The sequence below is a fragment of the Aquarana catesbeiana genome, linkage group LG06, assembly GCF_042186555.1.
Source record: "Aquarana catesbeiana isolate 2022-GZ linkage group LG06, ASM4218655v1, whole genome shotgun sequence".
NCBI classification, from domain to species: Eukaryota; Metazoa; Chordata; class Amphibia; order Anura; family Ranidae; genus Aquarana; species Aquarana catesbeiana.
Window position 1 is genome coordinate 334,606,183 of NC_133329.1, and position 22,559 is coordinate 334,628,741.

Sequence of the window (22,559 nt, forward strand, 5' to 3'; positions counted from 1 at the left end):
CAGTGGTCTTCCAGGTCAGCTTATAGTCTCCCTATCTCCCCAACATCCACCCCTCCCTTCCTCCCTCAGGTCTCTGAGCAGGTTCCCTCAACTACATGGTCATTGTACCTTCATTGTTTACTAGGACCATAGGCGTGCGCACAGGGTGTGCCGGGTGTGCCTGGGCACAACCTAATCACCCCATGTGCATTAGCATTATCACTCTGTGTGCCGACAGGAAGATGGGAAAGAGCTCCCTCTTACCGGTATTTACGCACTTCTCTTTCGCTGTGCCGGTACGGAGATCAATGTGGCGGGGTCATATATATGTAGACACAGAAGAACACCACTTACCCTGTCCTGACCTTCTCCACCTGCTGCTATAGCCAAGCTCCTGGGAACTCCAGGCACCTAGCCACAAAGTAAGGGTATACTGATTGGGACTCTAATGTAAGGGGGAACTTTGATGAGGACCCTGATGTAAGGGGGGACTCTGATGTAAAGAGGATTATGATGAGGACCCTGAGGTAAGGGGGAGCTTAATGGGGACTCTCGTTTAGGGGAGCTCTGATGTAAGGAGGACTCTGATAGGAACTCTGAAGTAAGGGCGGAATTTGATGAGCAGTGGGACACTGATGGTCTCAAATCTATTTGGAATTTCTTTGCCTTGTTTTTCTAAAGTTCTCTGTTTTTCTGAATTATATCATGCTGATTATAAAAAATCTCAAATTAAAATGTAGTCAATAACTCAAATTCTATTCATTCATATATAAAACAGATTTTAATATTTGTAATTAATATGATGTAGTCCTCCTATCAAAAAGTTTTAAACATCCCTGCACTAGACTAGACTTACAGTATATGCAAATATATGAGTGTTCAGTGCTCTGATCCAGTTATTTGGCTGTTCACTCTTAAATGAGTAATCGTACCTGTGTATACAGTGCGTCTGGAAAGTATTTACAGCGCTTCACTTTTTCCACATTTTGTTATGTTACAGCCTTTTTCCAAAATGGATTACATTTCCTCAAAATTCTACAAACAATACCCCATAATCACAACAATGAGTATGACAAATGGAAGCTTACATTTAAAAAGCACATTGAATAAAACAGCAACGTTACAGACGCCTCTCATGTCACTTCCGGTCCTTTCCTTACTTCCAGCCATGCCCTATGCGCTACGTCACATGATGTAACGCGTAGGGCATGGCCGGAAGTAAGGTAAGGACCGGAAGTGATGTGAGAGGTGTCTGTAACGCCGCTGTTCTATTCAGTTTGCTTTTTAACCTTTTTAAATGTAAGCTTCCATTTGCCTTTCAATAAATCTTTGATTGTTTAAATGTACTACACTATGGGAGGCATTTATTTAATTCCCACATGTCGTCTGGAATCCTAAGGGAAAAATCGAGAGCCGATAGCCAGGAGTCTGGAAGTGGGAGATCACCATCACCAGGGATATCCTTAAGGCTGATTCATCATTTTTTGGAGGTGAGAGCACTCTATCAATCAGGCCTGTATGGTAGAGTGGCCAGATGGAAGTCACTCCTCAGTAAACAGCAGATGACAGCCCGCCTGAAGTTTGCCAAAAGGCACCTGAAGGACTCTCTGACTATGAGAAACAAAATTCACTGTTCTGATGAAACAAAGATTTAATTCTTTTACCTCAATGGCCTGAATGACAAGCATCATGTCTGGAGGAAATCAGGCACTGCTCATCACCTGGTCAATACTATCCCTACAGTGAAGCATGGAGGTGGCAACATCATGCTGTGGGGATGTTTTTCAGCAGCAGGAACTGGGAGATGAGTCAGGATCGAGAGAAAGATGAATGCAGCCACGTACTTGATGAAAACCTGCTCCAGAGTGCTCTGGACCTCAGACTGGGGCGAAGGTTCATCTTCCAACAGGACAACGACCCTAAGCACACAGCCAAGATAATAAAAGAAGTGGGACAACTCTGTGAATGTCCTTGAGTGGCCCAGCCAGAGCCCAGAGTTGAACCCATAGGAATATCTCAGGAGAGATCTGAAAATGGCTGTGCACCGACGCTCCCACCCAACCTGATGGAGCTTGAGAGGTCCTGCAAAAAAGAATAGGAGAAACTGGCCAAAAATAGGTGTGCCATGCTTGTAGCATCATACTTGAGGCTGTAATTGGTGCCAAAGGTGCTTCAACAAAGCATTAAACAAAGGCTGTGAATACTTACTGTATGTACATGTGATTTCTTTTTTTTTTAATTTTTAATAAATTTGCAAATATTTCAAACAAGCGTCTTTCACATTGTCATTATGGGGTATTGTTTGTAGAATTTTGAGTAAAATAATGAATTTAATTCATTTTGGAATAATGCTGTAACATACCAAAATGTGGAAAAAGTGAAGTGCTGTGAATACTTCCCGAATGCACTGTATATATCCAAATTGTGTAACTAATATGACCTGCAATATATCTGGAGTTTATCAGATGCGATGTGTACAATATCCTGCTATTAGTTCTATTACCTGTCTGTTAGGCAAACATTTAGGTGATACAGTAGGTCTGCTTTAAAAGAGGAAATAAACGAAGACATAAGTCAACTGTAACTGATCGATTTGGGATGATATCCATACCCTTGTCTCTTGTTCTGGACTGACAACCTCTAGTAGATCCACAGGAAATAGTAGCTGGGATATATTTAGCACCAGGACAGTCTTGCAGTGTTCTCAATAAATAAATGATGATATTGTAGTGGACTAGGTCAATAGTAACAGCTTGTATAACCCACATATCAAAGTATACTTAGGCATGCTTTGATTAATAAGTACCTATTAGAAGGAAGAATTCTGCCCTAAAAACACTTTTCTGTAGCTTCATATAACAGAGCTAAATCTTTAAATGTAATCTGATTTGCATATTTGTTAATCTCCTACACCAGATTCCAGAAATTATTTGTTGTCTGTGTTGTCGTGCTTTAATAGGTAATTGTACAAGAAATACGGCATTATAGTTCTTTAAAGGACCAGCCATATTGACAGTGCTCACCTACCATACCTAAATAGTCAGTTATTTTTCAGTGGCCCATAGAGTGCACAAATACCAAATTCCTACAAGTAAGTCAGTGATTGGCCTGTCCCCTCCTGCCTCTCATGAACCACTATTGGTCAATGAAAGTGAAGGCACAGGAACGGAGAGTACAGGGACAGGACAAAGTACTGACTTCTAATGGTGCATACACACGGTTGGATTTTCCAACGGGAAATATTGGATGTGAGCTTGTTGTCGGAAAGTCCGACCGTGTGTATGCTCCATCGAACACTTGCTGTCAGACTTTCCGCCAACAAATGTTGGCTAGCAGGTTCTCAAATTTTCCGCCAACAAAACTTTGTTGTCGGAAAGTCCGATTGTGTGTACACAAGTCCGCGCACAAAAGTTCCCGCATCAAGTACGAGCCGGAAGCGCTCAGTCTTGTAAAGCTAGCGTTCGTAATGGAGATATCACATGGCTATTGAACTTCCTTTTTATCGGCTCGTCGTACATGTTGTACGTCACCACGTTCTCATGTTCGTAATTGTTGGCCAACATATGTGTGACCGTGTGTATGCAAGACAATATGGAGCCAACAATCTTCAAACAAAAATCCACGGTTTTGTTGTCGGAAAGTCGTGTGTACAGGGCATTATTGGAAGTCAGTATTTACAACAATAAGGTCTTTTTACTGTAAATCAGGGGTCTCCATACTTTCTAAACAAAGGGCCAGTTTATTGTCCTTCAGAATTTTAAGGGGCCAAGCTGTGGACAGCGGGAGTGGAAATTTTCTTGGCATCAGTGGGAGTAAAAGTCACCACATTTAGTACTAGTGGGAGGAATTGTTGGTGTCAGCGGGAGAAATGGTGCCCCATTGTTGATGTCAGTTGGCAGAAAGTGCCTTAGTTGCCTTATCAGTGGGATGAATTGTGCCCCAAGGGCCAGATAAAGGCAAGCAAAGGGCCACATCTGGCCCCCGGGCCGCAGTTTGGAGACCACTGGTGTAAATGATCTGGTTCCTGGGTAGGCAGCTTCTACACCCCACAGGATCTCCACAGTCTCCTTGGCTTGTAGTGTAATGTAAGGAGAATTGAAATTGAAGCTTTGCAGGGAAACAAAACCAGCATATCCCTGCTGACAGGACAGAGCTCTGCCTTGTTTACATACACAGAGCTCTGTCCTGTCTTCCTCCTTGTCGATCAGCGGGTGCCAGCGGTCATTCATTGGCCGGCACCCACTGTTCGGCTCGTGCTGTGACTAATCACAGCACACATGGCGTACAGTGGCGTGCGCGCTTCCTATCCGGAAAAGCAGAATCACGTATATATATGTGATTCTGCACAGCCGGCCCACGCAGTAGCTGTAAAGCCAGGCATTGGATCTACAGTATGTATTTATTTGTTTGCCTGGAGTTCAGCTTTAAAAAAACTACATCCTGCCATTTACTCTGTACTAAATACTGTGTAGTTAGTATCTGTCTAACAAGAAAATATCATGAAGTGTTTCCTAACAGAGATTACAGCAAGCAATGTCCAATGACAGCGATTGCATTCTTATTGCAGAAGTATAAATTAGGAAGTGATATGCTCAGTGTGAAGATTCTGGGTTCCATGATGACACTTCTTCAAGCCTGCGTAATCACTCTCCTGGGGCTCACAGCTTCCCTGTACAGTCGTTCATTGAGATGAATTAGAAGATGCGATCGGACCGTGCATTCATGTACATGCAGGTGCTTTACGCAACCCCCAGTGCATAACCATTCTTGTCATTCTTATATGTGGGTGGCTGCATGTGTCAGCTGCAAGTCCCAGGAAAGCGATCAACCTCTTCCTACCAGGGTTGCCAACATCCCGCAGCATTTTTTACTGACAAAACATGGAAAATTTACTGGCGGAGCACATTTTTTACTGGCAAATTACTGGCAAATTACAGAAAACTAGCAGTATAAATATGATATGGAAACACTGACAATACCTATACCAAAGTAATTTGCATGATTTACACTTAAAAAGTCAACACTGCATGAAAATATCAGCCCCTGATATTTACTAGCAGTTGTAAAAAAAATCACTGATTTTTACAAACTAACAGTAAATTTACTGGCGGTTGGCAACCCTGCTTCCTACCCACCCTGATGTTCTGTTAAATGATTTGGAATGCTTGCGGGGGTGGAAAGGATGGGTGATCACATGACCACTCAGTGGTCACATGATTGTAAGCTAGTCCCACTAGTTACAATCTGTAGCTGACTGCGACAGCTTGGTTTTTGTGCTTAGAGAACGCAGTGAGCACGCTCTCGGCACATAAACAAAGGCTACCCGGCGACACATATGTGCCAGGTGGTCATAAATGGGTTAAGCAGGCTCTACATGCTGTACGGTCCTTGTATGGCCATCTGTATGGAGCTTTATTATTATTATACAGGATTTATATAGCGCCAACAGTTTATGCAGCGTTTTACAACTTGAAGGTAGACAGTGCAAATACAATACACTTTAATACAGTAGGAATCAGAGGGCCCTGCTCCTTAGAGCTTACAATCTAAGAGGGAAGGTCAAGAGATACAAGAGGTAATAACTGTGGGGGATGTGCTGATGGAGAAAATAAATGTACAGTTGTTAGGTGGGGGCCAGATAGGCTTCTCTGAAGAGATGAGTTTTGAGGGACAAAGTGGACAAAGTATGAGATAGTCAGACAGATTGGGGTAGAGCATTCCAGAGGATGGGAGAGGCTCTGGAGAAGTCCTGAAGGCGAGCATGGGAGGAGGTGACAAGGGAGTTAGAGAGCAGGAGGTCTTGGGAGGAGCGAAGAGAACTATTAGGTTAGTATTTTGAGACCAGGTTAGTGATGTAGCTGGGGGCCAGGTTGTGGATGGCTTTGTAGGTTATGGTTAGTATCTAGAATTTAATTTGTTGGTTGAGTGGCAGCCAATGGAGGGATTGGCAGAGGGGTATAGCAGACGCTGTTTGTGAGGTGGAGCCTGGCAGCAGCGTTCATGATGGACTGAAGAGGGAATAGAATATTTAGAAGTAAGCCAATGAGGAGGGAGTTGCAGTAGTCGAGGTGAGAGATGACCAGGGTGTGGATTAAAAGCTTTATACTTTTATATTATGTATATTATAATCAGATATCTTTTGTATTTTTTTAATATCACCACATTATCCAGAAAGTGTCATTCTTCTGACAAATGAATCTTTACAATTTTTTTTTTCCCAGAAATTCTACCAGGGGTCATCTTGTTGTTTTCGATTTTTCCCTGTTTCAGCATACCACTTCCTTTCCTCTAAATAACAAATTTAAGTTCCCTTTGGACATTAGACCAGTGATTTGATGAGCCAGTGTTAGGTCACACACAGTTCTGCTTTTCCGAAGTTCTACAAAAAACTATGACTTTTTTTAAATGATGTCTAAGATAAACTAATAATAGCTTTGTTTAGGTTGAACGGGGGGGGGGGGGGGGGGGGGGTTAAAGTGCCAAAAGTCTCCTATTCCCTTTAATGAGTCAGTGAGTAAGTTTACAATGGTACTTTTGGAAAGATAGTCCCTTTGTCCCTCCTTCCTTCTCATACATCCCTCCTAGGTCTGAAACCTGTATAAGTAAATGTACTGGTTGGCCTCGTTCACACGATCGCTGTACCGCGCGCAAAGGAGCGTGATTTCTGCATGCCGGAGTGACAGGTATTTGCTTATAGACGCAGGGAGCAGCTTCTACAAATCAGTGACAGGTTGACAGATGCTGCAGCTGTATGTATATACCAGGACATCTGAGCAGTTACAGGGATGGCTAAGTGGTCCTGAACAGAGACAGATTGGGGCTGATTTACTAAAGACAAATAGACTGTGCACTTTTGCAAGTGCATAGCTCCAGAGCTTAACCGCTTCAGCCATGGAAGATTTGGTTGCTAAATGACCAGGCCGTTTTTTGCGATTTGGCACTGCGTCGCTTTAACTGACAATTGCGCAGTCGTGCGAAGCTGCACCAAAACAAAACTGATGTTCTTTTTTTTCACACAAATAGAGCTTTCTTTTGGTGGCATTTGATCATCTCTGCGGTTTTTATTTTTTGCGCTATAAACAAATTTTGCGACAATTTTGAAAAAAACACAATATTTTGTACTTTTTGCTATAATAAATATCCCCATTTTTTAAAATTTTTTTCTCAGTTTAGGCCGATATGTATTCTTCTACATATTTTTGGTAATAAAAATTTCAATAAGCGTATATTGATTGGTTTGTGCAAAAGTTATAGCATCTACAAAATAGGGGATAGATTTATAGCATTTTTATTACTATTATTTTTTTTACTAGTAATAGCGGCGATCTACGATTTTTATCAGGACTGCGACATTATGGCGGACACATCGAACACTTTTGACACATTTTTGGGACCATTGGCATTTATACAGTGATCAGTGCTATAAAAATGCACTGATTACTGTAAAAATGTCACTGGCAGGGAAGGGGTCAACACTAGGGGGCGATCAAGGGGTTAATTGTGTTCCCTAGTGTGTGTTCTAATGGAAGGGGGGATGGGACTGTCTAGGGGAGATGACAGATCGCTGTCATCTCTGTATGAACACACGATCTGTCTCTTCTCCCCTCAGAGAACCAGGATCTCTGTGTTTACACACAGAGATCCTGGTTCTCGCTGTGTCACGAGCAATCGCGGGAGCCCGGTGGTCATCGCGCCTGCTGGGCACTCACATCGGCTTCGGGGAAGAGCAGAGCGGGCGTGCCCCTAGTGGCCACAGGGCGAAGCAACGTTTCGCCCAGCTGTGCCATTCTGCCGCAGTAAAACTGCAACGGCTGGTCGGCAAGTGTTTAAAGTGGATGTAAACCCTCACATATACCCAGTGAAGTGAACAGCCTCAGATGATACACAGGGATGAAACAAATCTTCCTACATAAGTTTTACATGTATATCTGCAGTCTTCAGCTTGCTATATTCTTTAGAAAGTGCACATTGAGGGAGATTTACAAGTGCAGGAGCACTCAGAATCTTGTGCAGCTGTGCATGGTAGCCAATCAGCTTCTAACTTCAGCTTGTTCAATTAAGGTTTGACAGTTAAAGCTGAAAGCTGATTGGTTTTTATGCAGAGCTGCACCAGATTTTGCACCATGCAGTTTTAGTAAATAACCCTCAGAGTGTTAGAGATCTTTTCTTCCTGTTTAGCACTGGGAGTAAAGTCTTGGCATACACTGTGTGACATCTGATTGGAGGAAAGGCACACACCCCCTTCTCCACAGACAGAGGAAGAAAGGAATCAGCAGAGCTGTGCTGTGACTAGACCAGCTCTCTGCTACTCTATTTATAGCACCCAACCACTAATTTCAGGCTGGTTTTATCTCGGTTGTCGGAGAACTTGTCGGAAATTATCATGCTGATAACAGAAGAACTGAGCAGCAGAAAGACACGGGACTCAGGGCTTTGGAGAGAGATAAGAAAACACTACAGATATGTGTGCTTAGGTCAAATTTTATGAATTGGGTTTACATCCACTTTAGGGACCGAGCCTCTTTTTGAAATTTGGTGTTTTTGCTAGAAAATTACTTAGAACCCCCAAACATATATATATATATATATATATATATATATATATATATATATATATATATATATATATATTTATATTTATATATTTATTTATTTTTTTTTTTTTCAAACACCCTAGAGAATAAAATGTCGGTCGTTGCAATACTTTATGTCATATCGTATTTGCGCAGCGGTCTGAAAAGCACAATTTTTTGGGACAAAATACAATTTTGAAATAAAAAATAGGACAACAGTAAAGTTAGCCCATTTTTTTTTTATATTGTGAAAGGTAATGTTACGCTGAATAAACTGATACCCAACATGTCACGCTTCAAAATTGTGCCCGCTCGTGGAATGTGGACAAGCTTTGACCCTTAAAAATCTCCATAGGCAACGTTTAAAAATTTCTACAGGTTACCAGTTTCGAGTTACAGAAGAGGTCTAGGGCTAGAATTATTGCTCTTGCTCTAACAATCACGGCAATACCTCACATGTGTGGTTTGAACCCCGTCTTCATATGTAGGCATGCCTTACGTATGCATTCGCGCTCTCTAAAACGACAGTAAAGCGCAGCTAAAACTAGCGGCACTTTACTGCCGACGCCCCCACGCTATCAGTGTGAAAGGGCTCTTACACTAAAATGTAAAAAAAAATTTAAAAAAAAAAAGAATTTTTTTTTGCAAAAAAAAAAAAAAATTACCCCTTTAAGACCATTGGGTGGAAGTGACGTTTGACGTCGCTTCCGCCATCCTTTCCCTCACTCGGCACCCAGCCTGTGAGGGAAGTGGCGGAGACGACTGGAGTGCGTCAGGAGGCAGGAGGGGGGGTCCCCTCTCCCGCCTCTGATAAAAGTGATCTTGGGGCGAATCCGCTGCTGAGACCATTTTTATCTGAAAGCCGACCACCCACTGTTGAAGAGGATACTGGGTTATGGCAGCTAGCTGGGAAGATCAGTGTACTGCTGCTTCTCTGCCTCCTACTGACTTGCTCCCCTACAGTCTCCACTCCAAACCCCTCCCAAGCCCCTTATACAGCAGAAAACAGAGGTGATGTGATCACTTTTAATAAAAAGAAATAAAAAAATAACAAGAAAAAGGTATTTATATTGCTTTTTCATATATATATATATATATAGATACACACACACACACACACACACACACACACACACACACACACACACACACACACACACACACACACACACACACACACACACACACACACACACACACACACACACACACACACACACACACACACACACACACACACACACACACACACAGTACATTGCCAAAAGTATTGTGACGCCTTCCTTTACACGCACATGAACTTTAATGGCATTGCAGTCTTAGTCCATAGGGTTCTATATTAAGTTGGCCCACCCTTTGCAGCTATAACAGCTTCAGCTTTTCTGGGAAGGCTGTCCACAAGGTTTAGGAGTGTGTCTATGGGAATATTTGATCATTCTTCCAGAAGCGCATTTGTGAGGTCAGGCACTGATGTGGACCAGAAGGTCTGGCTCGCAGTCTCCGCTCTAATTCATCCCAAAGGTGTTCTATCGGGTTGAGGTCAGGACTCTGTGCAGGCCAGTCAAGTTCCTCCACCCCAAACTCACTCATCCAGGTCTTTATTTGTGCACTGGTCCAAATCATTTGGTAGAGGGGGGATTATGGTGTGGGGTTGTTTTTCAGGGGTTGGGCTTGGTCCTGTAGTTCCAAGTGAAGGGAACTCTTAAGGCTTTAGCATACCAAGACATTTTGGACAACATGCTCCCAACTTTGTGGGAACAGTTTGGAGATGGCTCCTTCCTGTTCAACATGACTGTGCACCAGTGCACAAAGCAAACCCGCTGGATTCAACAAAAAAATCCGCTGTACTAACTATCCGAAGTTTGTGCAGTGATCTCCCCCACTGAGCTGTGGTGTTCTGACAGAGGGACGCCCCCCACCAGAACACTCCGATCAGCCCTCTTTGCCATTGGCTGAAAGCGCTGATCGGGAGTCAGTCGGCTGCTGTTTTCCAGCATGCTCGTCCAACAGACCGACATACACACGGGCCGAATGTTCAATAAAAAATGATTGCGTTCTCCAGACATTCGGCCCGTGGGTACAAGGCTTTAGGGGGACTCACCCTCTCTGTTTATCCTGTTTACAATTGTCATTGAAAGTAAAAGGTAAAAGAAAATCCCCAAGAAAGGGGAAATCTTCCAATAGGGATACTAGTTTTGGTGACCTGAGAGGCCCCATTGGATTCCCTTTTTGCAGGGATTTCCTCTCACTTCCTGTTTTGGGACAGAAAGAGACGGTAAATCTCCCCAATCGGACTCAGATGACAAAAAACTGACAGGGGTTATAGCCCTCCTTTACTCTATCCAAAATGAAAAGGTTTGCCTATAGTTCTACTTTAAGCAGACCAAATATCTAAGAGGCTGAATACTTTGTATCTGTGTGCTGCTGACAAGGGTAAAACTTGTGTAAAAGTACTTCTGTTAACAAATAAAAGTGGGCTGAAGGCCTACAATGTGTGTTTCTGAGTGGACTGAGCTCCTAGAAAGCTGCCCGGAGCTAAATATCACAGTTTGTCTTGGTTACTTTAAACTCTAATTTTAAAGCGTTACCTTTTTGCTCTTTTCTTCTTCATCACCTTTAATCCCATGTGTAATATACAGCATAACATACATTAAAGCATATTTAAACCCAATAACAAAGATTTAAAATTTTGCAGCTTACCAGTTTTTAGATGAGGTAACTGCATTTGTTTTCATATTTCAGGCTTTTGTCCTTCTATTTTCACCTGGTAATCCTGAGGTTGGCACACTTCTTGTCCATGTGTGGCTATACTCATTTCTGCACTGTATCTGTGGAGGGAACCCTGATTGCCACCCAGACTGGACTTCAAGTGCTTGTTCATCTCCATTACATGGGGTATCAGGAAATTAATAGATTACAGCCGGAAAATAAGACTGTTTTAAGTTTTCAGATCAGCTCATAGGAAATAACAAGGACACAATCAACCGGTATTTTCTGTACTTGCTTGAAAATGTTCTGAACCCGAAAAAAGAAAACAAATGCAACCACCACACCGGGTTTACATATGTGCGAATTGGATGTGGGGAATTCACATGACTGGCTCTTAATTGAGCCGGTTCTCACAGGTCCGGGGTGGCCGTGGTCCGCATTCCAAAAGGGTCCTGTGTGTGTTTGGGTCTGGTTCAGGTGCGAATTTAGGCAAAAATTCAGACCTGATGAACCGGTGAAGAGGAATGCACTGGACCCCATGCTGGGAAGTGCTGCCGCACATATGTGAACCTGGCTGCAATATATTACACTAATGTTCTTGGGCTTAGTTATTCTTTAACATCCCTTTTCTCTGACAGTAAGGCCTATGGCACCCTTGCGATCCTGTCGTTGGTGACATCTCACCAGCAAAAGGATCCCCAGATGAGCAAGACGTTGTCCTCTTACTAGCAGAATGTCACTTACCAGTGTTGGAGCAACACCTTGGCCACCAGCGAGGATCTTATGTGGAATCAGGTGAGTATTTCTTTACCCTATTTAGCGATTCTTTGCTGACAACTTGTCAGTGACGGTAAGAATACAAGTGTGCCATGGGCTTGAGAAAAATAATGTTTTTTTTTCCTAAACAAAGCTAGTATAGCTTAACAACCTATAGAGAGGTATCCACACTACACTGTAGTAGGTTGCAGAGAAGTTGTGCCTAACTCTGGGTAACTTAAATGATAAATTTGCATTTAAAAAAAATAACTGCACATCTTTTTGAAGGGAAAAGAATGTGCATTTATTATTTTTTCTATTAGGAGCCGGTAAAGCATTGTACCTGCAATCAGCAGATCACCAGTGTAATCTCAGGCTTCTGCCGACTGTCAGTGTAACTGTGCGCTTGTAGGCAGTTACTGAATGATTTTAAATTGTGACAGCAAGTGCGAGGAGAAGATCCCTTTCACAATGGGGGCTTGGGAGAGTGGTGAGGATGCTTATTTAGTGCCATTTTGTATGTGACACCCTGGATACAGTTGTAACATGATATGAAAGCTAAACTGATCCTTTAAAAAGTAACCTTTGCAGGGGGACTGCACCCGCTCTGCAAGGGTATTTACTCATTTAGGTGTAGAGGGCATAGATAAGATTTACTTACCTGATCCTATGCTCCTCCTTACTGCTAGACCGATCCCCTTAGTGTCTTCTCCCCCATGCTTCAGCAGTCTAAGGTTCTGATTTCATCAAGACCAATGCAACGCTCATAGCGCATTTATAGTGATGATGCCAAGGGACAGTCCACTGATGGACTGTAGGGGAGCACCATCTGCCGGGGCAGTGGAGGATCACCTAAGTTAAAGTGTTTTTACACTCCCCTAGACTAAACACGCAGTTAACCCTTGCAGTGTGGGTTCAGCCCCACTGCAAGGGAGGATCTTCAATTTCTCTGTAGTGAAATCCTAGTACTAAACATGTTTTTGGAAAATGTTTGATTGGTATGGAGTGAATGATAGGTGATATTAGTAAAAAATATATACTTTATTCAAAAATTATACAAAATATTGGTTTAAAAACAATGAATAATTCATACAATTCTTACACAAACATCATACAACTGTGAGTTCCAGTATTAGAAGCATATACAGGCATGATATTTTTAAAGACCCAACATGTTTCGGAATATTAAAAACTACAATTTTTCCTTCTTCAGGGGTTTCCTGTGAAGATATATTGTTTGATCTGAAAAGGTGCATAAATAAGACATACCGATCATTATTACAGAAGTAGGTAATAATAATTGGTATGTCTGTCGACATACCAAACCAAACCATACCAAACCAAACCCTCTCGATTTTCTATTATTATATGGGATGAGGTGAGGGGTTGAGTACATTTGGATAATCTTGCTTTATGCAGTTGGTAGTCTGATACGATATTATCCTTCATAGTAATATGACATGTAAAGCATTAGTAGACGCCTCCACCGGACTCCCCATAATGTCCAAGTTCATCTAGAGTACCTTTGAAACCATAAAACTCAAGCTGATCTTATATGCAAATTTCCACCTTCCCTGTACTCCATTACTCTACTCATATAAGCTATTTAGCAAACCATCACATTAATGGACCAATCAGGAGGCTTGGCATGAGGTAGGGCCAATCGCAGCCTTCACCAAGAAAGTGGATATTTATATATTAGTCTCCCTGGTTCAGGGATTCCTAAGGAGGACTAGTGGAGCCTTGAATTTCACTTTAGATAACTGTGCTGACTTTGTGAAAGTTGGTATTTGCTTACAGCATGTGGTGTACCTTTTACTAAAACTACAGGTATATATAGACAAGGAAATCCCCTTTACCAAAACTTGAAAGGTATAGTTGTGTGTTTTCATACACTGAGTCGATCGTGAATTCATATCCTTACTGTCAGCTGTTCAGCAGTTTGCAAACTTCACATTGGACACAGATGATCCTTAGAAGGCAGCAGGATGTTTCCTGTGGCTTGCCTATCTGTATTCACAGCCTGCACTGCCCACACTTCCCCCTTAGGGTTCTCAGCCTGTCATGTGTTAATATCATTAAGCTTACTGCTTATTTTCTTTGCCTTGGAATATGTTGCCTGTAACGCAGCCCTGCTGTCTTCCCTGCACTGCTTACACTTGTATCTAACAGACACAACTTTCTCATGACAAAAGCAAACAATATTATTTAGAGATGTAAAAATATATCTGAACAGAACAAGTTTTCCAACAAAGATGCGATTATTAGAAGAGTATAAAGTGAATAAACAAATTGCATTCACAGCTATGCTTTTTGGTGCGCTACAAATGCAGCTAAGTTCACCTTTTACACAAAAATAATAAATGTGTTAGCAGGTAAAGAGAAATGTGCGTTTATTTTTTTCTTCTATGGCCCCTTTCACACGAGCTTTCAGATCAGGTCCGTCTGTCTTGTCAGTTTTTCAGGCAGACCTGAACAGACGCTCCATTCACCCCTATGGGGCATCGCATGTCAGTGGTGACATGTCTGCTGACACCCACTGTCATCCAATCCTGTCCGCCAAATCCAGATGTATGGAGGTCCTATTTTCCATTCGTCTGGCGGATCAGATGAAAACATACAGGCGATCCGTTTTCATCTGATCTCTTCATAGAGGAGAGCGGGGCTCTGACAGGTCCGTCTTAGCACAGCAAGCGGAGGCAGACCTGTCATCCGCCTGCTCAGTGGGGATCACCAGAGCAATCCCCTGCTGAGCAAAGCGGAGTCTGCTGGGCGGACCGATTGTGTGAAAGGACCCTAAGGAACCTGTGGAGCATTGCAATCAGCAGAACATGGGTGCAAGCTCCTGCAGACACTTGCTACAGCTTCCTGAAAGCTGAAGAAAGTGTCCATGAACTATAAGAGCGCTCATCAGAACCCTCGAAGTTCATTGAGAACTACAAGCCGTCTGCCGCGGTGGAAGATTGTACTTGTAGCTCATTCATTCATTCACACATTCCTGTGAATAAATGACACAGCTGTGTGGGCGGAGTCCTGTACATACATGCTGTTTTTGAAATTTGACAGCGGGTGCAGGGGGGAGGTTCCTGAATGTGTTACATGTTAGACCCTAAATACGGATGTACCGTGTGTATAAAGGTGAACTTATCCTTTTAAAAATTGTTTCTCTTATCAAGTAAAAATGAACGGGCCCCACAATATTACTGTCACCCATGTAAAACTAACTTTAATATAAGTAGAGGATTCCCAACATATAGTCATACCAGTTCACCTCCATGTGTTCACCCCACAAAGGGCTTAATCATAGAGATCATGAGAAAGAGGCAAGTTTGGAGTCACATAGCAACTATTGATTAAAAAAACGTTGTTTGCAACAAGATTGGTGTGGCTTCCAGAAAAATACACTTTCCGTAGAGATGAATAGTAATGGTAAGACATGTAAAATACATCTAAGACTCCATGCATCTAACACTCAGGTGGATGAAAATTAAAAACCTCTTTAACCACTTCAATACCAGGCACTTAGACACCTTCCCGCCCAGGCCAATTTTCAGCTTTCATCGCTGTCGCAATTTGAATGACAATTGCGCCGTCATACAACACTGTACTCAAACAATTTTTTTATCATTTTGTTCCCACAAATAGAACTTTCTTTTGGTGGTATTTGATCACCTCTGCAGTTTTTATTTTTTGCGCAACAAATAAAAAAAGACTGAAAATTTTGAAAAAAAAGGTTTTTTTTTGTTTCTGTTAAAAATTTTTGGAAATAAGTACGTTTTCTTCAATGACGGGCACTGATATGGCTGCACTGATGGGCACTGATACGACGGCACTGATGGGCACCGATGAGGTGGCACCAATGAAGTGGCACTGATGAGGTGGCACTGATGGGCACTGATGATGAGCACTGATAGGCGGCACTGATGGGCACTGATAGGTGGCACTGATAGGTGGCACTGGTATGCGGCACCGATGGGCACTCATAGGCGGCACTAATGGGCATTTGTAGGTGGCATTGATGGGTACTTATGGGTGGCACTGATGGGTACATATTGGTGGCACTGATAGGTGGCACGGATGGGAACTGATGGGCACTGATAGGTGGGCACTGACAGGTGGCACCGATGGACACTGATGGGTGGCACTGATGACACTGATGCCCCTAAGGGTGGCATTGCTGGGCATCAGTGCTATATAATGGTGCCAATCAGTGCCCATTTGTGGGCACTGATTTTCACAGATTGGGCACTGACTGGGCACATTGGGCACATGTGGATGGCCATGGGGTACATACCTGGCCATCCACATGTTGCCCCCTTCCCTGGTGGTCCTAGTGGCGATCCCTGGTGGTCCAGTGTAGTGATCTGAGGGGGGGCTGCGCTGATGAACAATCAGCGCAGACCCCCCCTGTCAGGAGAACCTGACGATCGGCTCTCCTTTACTCGCGTCTGTCAGACGCAAGTGAGGAAAAGCCGATAAACGGCTCTTCCTATTGACATCGTGATCAGCCATGATTGGGCACGGCTGATCACATGGTAAAGAGCCTCCGCCGGAGGCTCTTTACCAAGATCGGTGTAGTGGTGTGTCAGACTGACACACTGATCCACCGATCGCCGCGATGCGCACCCCCGCAGGCACGCGGCGGCATGTTATGCTGCTGGACGTCATATAACGCCCAGTCAGGATAACTGAACCACCGCCCGGCCGTCATCTGCTATGGGCCGGGCAGGAAGTGCTTAACCACTTATCTACAGGGCACTTTCACCCCCTTCCTGCCCAGGCCATTTTTCAGCTTTCAGCGCGGTCATGCTACACTGCAACCATGTGAAATTTTTATCATTTTCTTCACACCAATAGAGCTTTCTTTTGGTGGTATTTAATCACTGCTGGGATTTTTATTTTTTTCCTAAAAAAAAAAAAAGGCACTGATAAGCTGCATGCACTGATGAGGTGGCACTTATGGGCACTGATTAGGTGGCACTGATGAGTGGCACTGGTGGGCATTGATAGGTGGCACTGGTGGGCACTAATAGGTGGCACTGACGGGCCCTGATAGCTGGCAGCTGGTTGGCACTAATAGATGGACAAGCGGCACTGATGGGCAGCACTAATGGGCATTGATGGGTGGCACTGATGAGCATTGATGGGCATCACTGATAGGCAGCACTGACTGGCATCACTAATGGGCACTGATTTCTGGCTGTGGTGGGCACTGATTGTGGGCATTGATTGCTGGCATTGTTTGCTGGCACTTTTGGGCAATGGTTGCTGGCACTCTAAAGTAATCAGGGCACTGATTTTCAGTGCCCTGATTACATCTCTCACTGTCCCCTGCGAGGAGATGCCGCTGATCAGCTCTCTTCGCCACACAATCTGTCAGTGTGAGCCAAGGAGTGCCAATTACCGGCACTCCCTTGTTTACATGTGACCGACTGTGATTGGACACAGCCCATCACATGATTAAAGAGCCACGGCAGTGGCTCTTTACAGAGATGGGGGTCGCGCCGTGTCCTAGCAACACGGCACAGCAGTAATCGCTGTGCTGCACGGAGCGGCTGTTCGGGTGCGCCGCATATGACATCCACCTAGAATGAGAGCCGCACCGTTCCGCCGTTATTTAACGGTGGGTGGGCGGCAAGTGGTTAAAGGAGAGTTCTACTTTAAGGCCTGGTTCACACTAGTGTGATTTCAGATGCGACTTGAGTCACACAGAATTGCATGACAATGGAAATTACATTGTTTTCAATGGCGTCTGTTCACATCAATGCAGCACAGCATGATTTTGAAAGAGGGTCCTGCACTGACTTTGGTGCGAATCAAGTGTAATTTTGGCCCTAAAGAATATGCAAACCAAATTCAAACCGCAAACAAGTTTCACTTCATAATCGTACTGAAAATCTGATCAGATCACAGCCACAGTAGTGGAAACCTAGCCTTAGTACAATTATTTTTATAAGGACACATCAGCCACCTCCCCAAGTCTTATACTGTACTTTTATGTCCTCATTCCTCTGAAATATTTGCTACATAACCTCATATGAACTTGGGTGCAGATGTGCTGATCTGTACAGACGTCTATCTACTTATACTAATTAGAATTGAAGATTTCTAGTATATATATATATATATATATATATATATATATATACCGTATATAGGCGCACACACACACCGATTATGACCACCCACCATAACCTGTCAAGGCATGGACTCACTAGACCTCTGTATGCTGTGTTATCTGGCATCAAGACAACAGTAACAGATCCTTTAAGTCCTGAAGTCCTGTAAGTTTCGAGTTGGGTCCTCCCTGGATCAGCCTTTTTTTTCCTGCACATCCCCATTCTTGAATTCATCAGATCAGGCAATCTTCTTCCATTCTTCCTGTGGTCTCTTTCTGATGCTCACTTGCATCTTGTAAGCTGTGGACATGGGTCAGCATGGGCACACAGCCCCATATGCAACAGAAGAACCAACATGAACTTTTTCAGCAATTTGAGCTACAGTAACTTCTCTACACGGGCCAGCCTTCACTCCCCATGTACATCAATGAGACTTGGCTGCCCTGAGACTGTTGCCAGTTTGTCAGTTTTCCTTCCTTGGACCACTTTTGGTAGGTCCTGACCAGTGCCTACCAGGAACATCACACAAGAGCTGCAGGTTTGGAGTTGCTCTGACCCAGTCCTCTAGTCATTACAATTTGGTCCTTGTCAAAGTTGCTAATAGCCTAAAAGTTTCTAAAAGTGTTATTAAACCCACAACAGTAAAATCAGTCTGTATATGCAGTAAAGCATGCTTGTTATACTCACTGTGAAATCTAAGGGGTTAATCCTCTGCATTGTGTAAAAAGGCTGTTAGATCCTGTCTTCGCTGATCCTCTCCTCCTTCCACTGACTCCAATATAAAACCTGATAATGACAGAGCCACAGGGGACAGGCTGCACATCTGCACTTGCTCAGCTTGGTGTGTATTGCTAGAGTTTTTTTTTTTCTTGGAAGAGTGCCTGTGATCAGCACAGGGCCAATCAGTACTGTCCAGACAGAGGGTCAGGGGTCCTGCATTCCCAATTGTGGGAGAATGAAAACTCCTCCTACAAGCTTTAACCAGACACTGATAGAAGTCACAAGACTGCTCTAACTGCTGATGAGAAAGTATCTAGCAGTTTACATTTACTAAAATAATTGTATTTCCATGCTCTGTGTACTGTGGAAGACCAGATATAGTGAATGCAGGGTCCTGGGTTTAGTAATAATTTAATCTTACCCGTTTCTTCTGCTTTCAACACATCAATTTCAGGGACAACATGCTCACTTGCTTCAGGTGCCATTGTAATGAGATTATCAATGTTATTCACATTACCTGTCTGAATGTTATGGCTGCTCAGTGTGTGCGTGTATATATACGTATATATGTATTACAAAAGTAAGTGAATAAAAAAAGGGAAGTACAGGAAAGGCTGTGGGACTGGGTACATCAGGGAAGTCAAAACACTCTGTAAAGAACAGGGGCAGCCGAACATTGTACTATCTACACAAACAGGTCAGAAGACCTTCTGCTACAACAAAGTCCAAGGAACATCGTAGAAAGGGGAGGGAGGCCAAATATATGATTGGCTTCAATTTAAGTATTTCCAGAGTGAAAAGTCTGCGTGTCAAGGGATCCAGGAGTTCGTTTCAAGGCGATTTTATTCCAAGGGCTTATTGGGAACCTCCCAAGTAGGCGTCTGATCACAACAAGCAGATACAAAGAAAGGGTGGGAAGAAGAAAGAGAGAGAGAGAGCGAGTAGGAGGGGAGAAGGGGTGCCACTGGCGGGGACGCATAGTATCACAGTGACGAAACGCATTGGGCGTACTCGGCAGTGACGTCATCACACAGGATACACCTGAAAGTCAAGCCCCTGTACACCCGGGAATGATCAACAGTGGTAACTGGCTATGTTTATATGAAAGATTGTATAAAAGCTGGATTAGCATTGATGGACTTCTGATGTTTTAAGGCATGCGATATAACCTTGGTGCAAGAAATGGCACTATTGGATGTGAGTAGGGATATTGCCATACCTGTGATTATACTTCAACATTAATGAGCTTAAGGGTGGATGCTCCAGGCCTACTGTGAATAGTGAATCCTCTGCTTGAGATCAACCATTATATGACTTACCTGTAGTGGATTGTCATATTCATCCGGTGAATTCTCTGGTGTGGTGGTGGATCACTGCAGCACTTTCCTGAAGAACACAATTTTATCAGAACTATTTTGCACAGTGGACTTTATTGAGAAGTATTTAAAAAACTTTTTTTTTTTTGCTCATGGACACTTTAATGGTGTTTTCAGATACATATTTTCATTTTTATGCACTTTAAATTCTACAAATTAGCACTGTATAGTAGAGAGCCTACATAAGGGGTGTTAATATATATCTGTATCTGTAGTATCCTAGCGCAGGTGATAATTTAGAATTTTTTAAGATACTGTATATGACTGGCTTTGATTTACGTATTTCCAGAGTGAAAAGTCTGGGTGTCAGGGGATCCAGGAGCTCGTTTCAAGGAGAGATTATTCCAGGAGATTATTGGGAACCTCTTTGTAAGTTTTCTAGAAGGCTCCACCACGCCCGAGTAGGTGTCTGATCACAAGTGGATACAAAGAAAGGGTGGGCAGAAGAGAGAGAGAGAGAGGGAGAGAAAAAAAAAGAGTAGGAGGGGAGAAAGGGTGCCACCAGCGGGGACCCATAGTGGCAATGTTGTGAAGGAGGGGCACAACTGTGTTCAATCTGACCCCGACAGATAAAGACCGTCTGAGACCGACGGTCCACGTCTGACATGGCTGTGATATCAGTCCGGTTATTCGGCTAATAAACATTTAAAGTCAACCGTACAGGAGAACTCAATCCCAGTAGAACCATGTATTTCTGAATTTTTCATGTGTATCTTTTATTGTGCTTGTGAGACTTTTCACCACCCTAATATCCTCCACCCTCCTGATCCATTGTTGGACCGCGGTGGGTTGTGGGAAGTACATAGGTCTTGATAAAGAAAGATTGCTTGTTTACTGCCAGAGTGTTGCTCAAAATGTACAAAGAAAGACTATTTTAAACCTCAACTCTGATAATCTTTCCAAGTATGGACTGTCCTGAATTGTATGCTAATTGGAGAGCAAGTGGATCAGGGCCGGATTTCTTACAATGGATGAAGGATTACAACCCTTGTAAACACAACCGTAGTAAAAATATTCACAAGATACCTGGGAGCCTTGGGTATTTGTGATGACATAATCACTTCTAATCACTGGTACATACTTTTTATACAGATGAATACATTAGCCATGTAGTGTAAATCATATATCCGCAACAAAGTAAAAAAATACGATAAATACTTGTATGTAGGGCCGAAACAACGAATCAATTAATCGACAACTAATCGATTATGAAATTAATCAATAACTATTTTCATAATCGATTAAATCGGCCAGTAACATAATGGGGTTAAAAAAAACAAAATTAGCCCTTTAGAGTACAAAAAGAGCAAATAATCAATACTGTAAATATTACTTTCACTGTTGTAAGTAAAAAAAGGAACCTCTTACAGTAGCGATTGTTTGCTCTTTTTGTACTATAAAGGGCTATTTTTTTTTTTAATCGAATTATGTTACTAAACGTCTTAGACCTGATTCACACCTATGTGTTTTTTGGTGCTTTTTACAGAAACGCACTACAGGTCATTTAACATTCACATCAATGCTTTTTTCAGCTGCTGCGTATTTGGAAAGGGTCAGGGACTTTTTTCAATGCAAAAACGGTGCTTTTTTGGTTCAATATACTTCAATGGAGAAGCTGCAAAAAAGCATGTAATGCATTTTTGCAGCAATTTGTGTTTTCTTTTTAAATCTGCCCAACAACAAATTGGGCAAAAAAAAAAAAAAAAAGGCATAAAAAAAATGCAAAAACGCAAATCGCAGCAAAATCACGGGCGCAAAAAGTCAAAACGCACAGCAAAAAGCACTGCAGAAACAGATCAAAAGCAAACTGCCTAGGTGTGTACCGAGCATTATGCTGGCCACACGGATCAATTTTCATACGAAAAATCTTTGTACATTTGCCGAATGAAAGAATGTTGTTTGAAATTTTCACTTGCTTTTAACATTCTGTTTTAAAACGAATGTAATTTCTGAAGGAAAACCACATACACTGTCTGAAAATTCCTTTGACCAAGAAGTTTTCTATTATTTCTAAATTTTCCAGTCACTGTGGTTGAAAACAAAGATCATCGTTCTGTCACTGACAAAGAGAGAGATCTGTGATTCCTAGTAATCAGGGACACAGATCTCTCTCTTTGTCCAGTGTCAGCATCCCTCACACAGTTAGTAAGCACGCCCAGGGAACACATTTAACTCTTTGATTGCCCCTCATGTTAACCCCTTCCCTGCCAGTGTCATTTATACAGTGATCAGTGCATTTTTTTTTTAGCACTGATTCACTGTACTGGTGTCACTGGTCCCCAAAAAGTGTCACTTCGTGTTCAATTTGTCCGCCGCAATGTCGCAGT

General features: G+C 42.8%; 1 protein-coding gene across 3 annotated transcripts in view; it reads left to right on the forward strand.

Moving 5' to 3' along the window:
- WIPF1 (WAS/WASL interacting protein family member 1) overlaps positions 1–22,559 on the forward strand; it is a 110,263-nt gene that overhangs the window by 48,505 nt on the left and 39,199 nt on the right. The window lies entirely within an intron of this gene.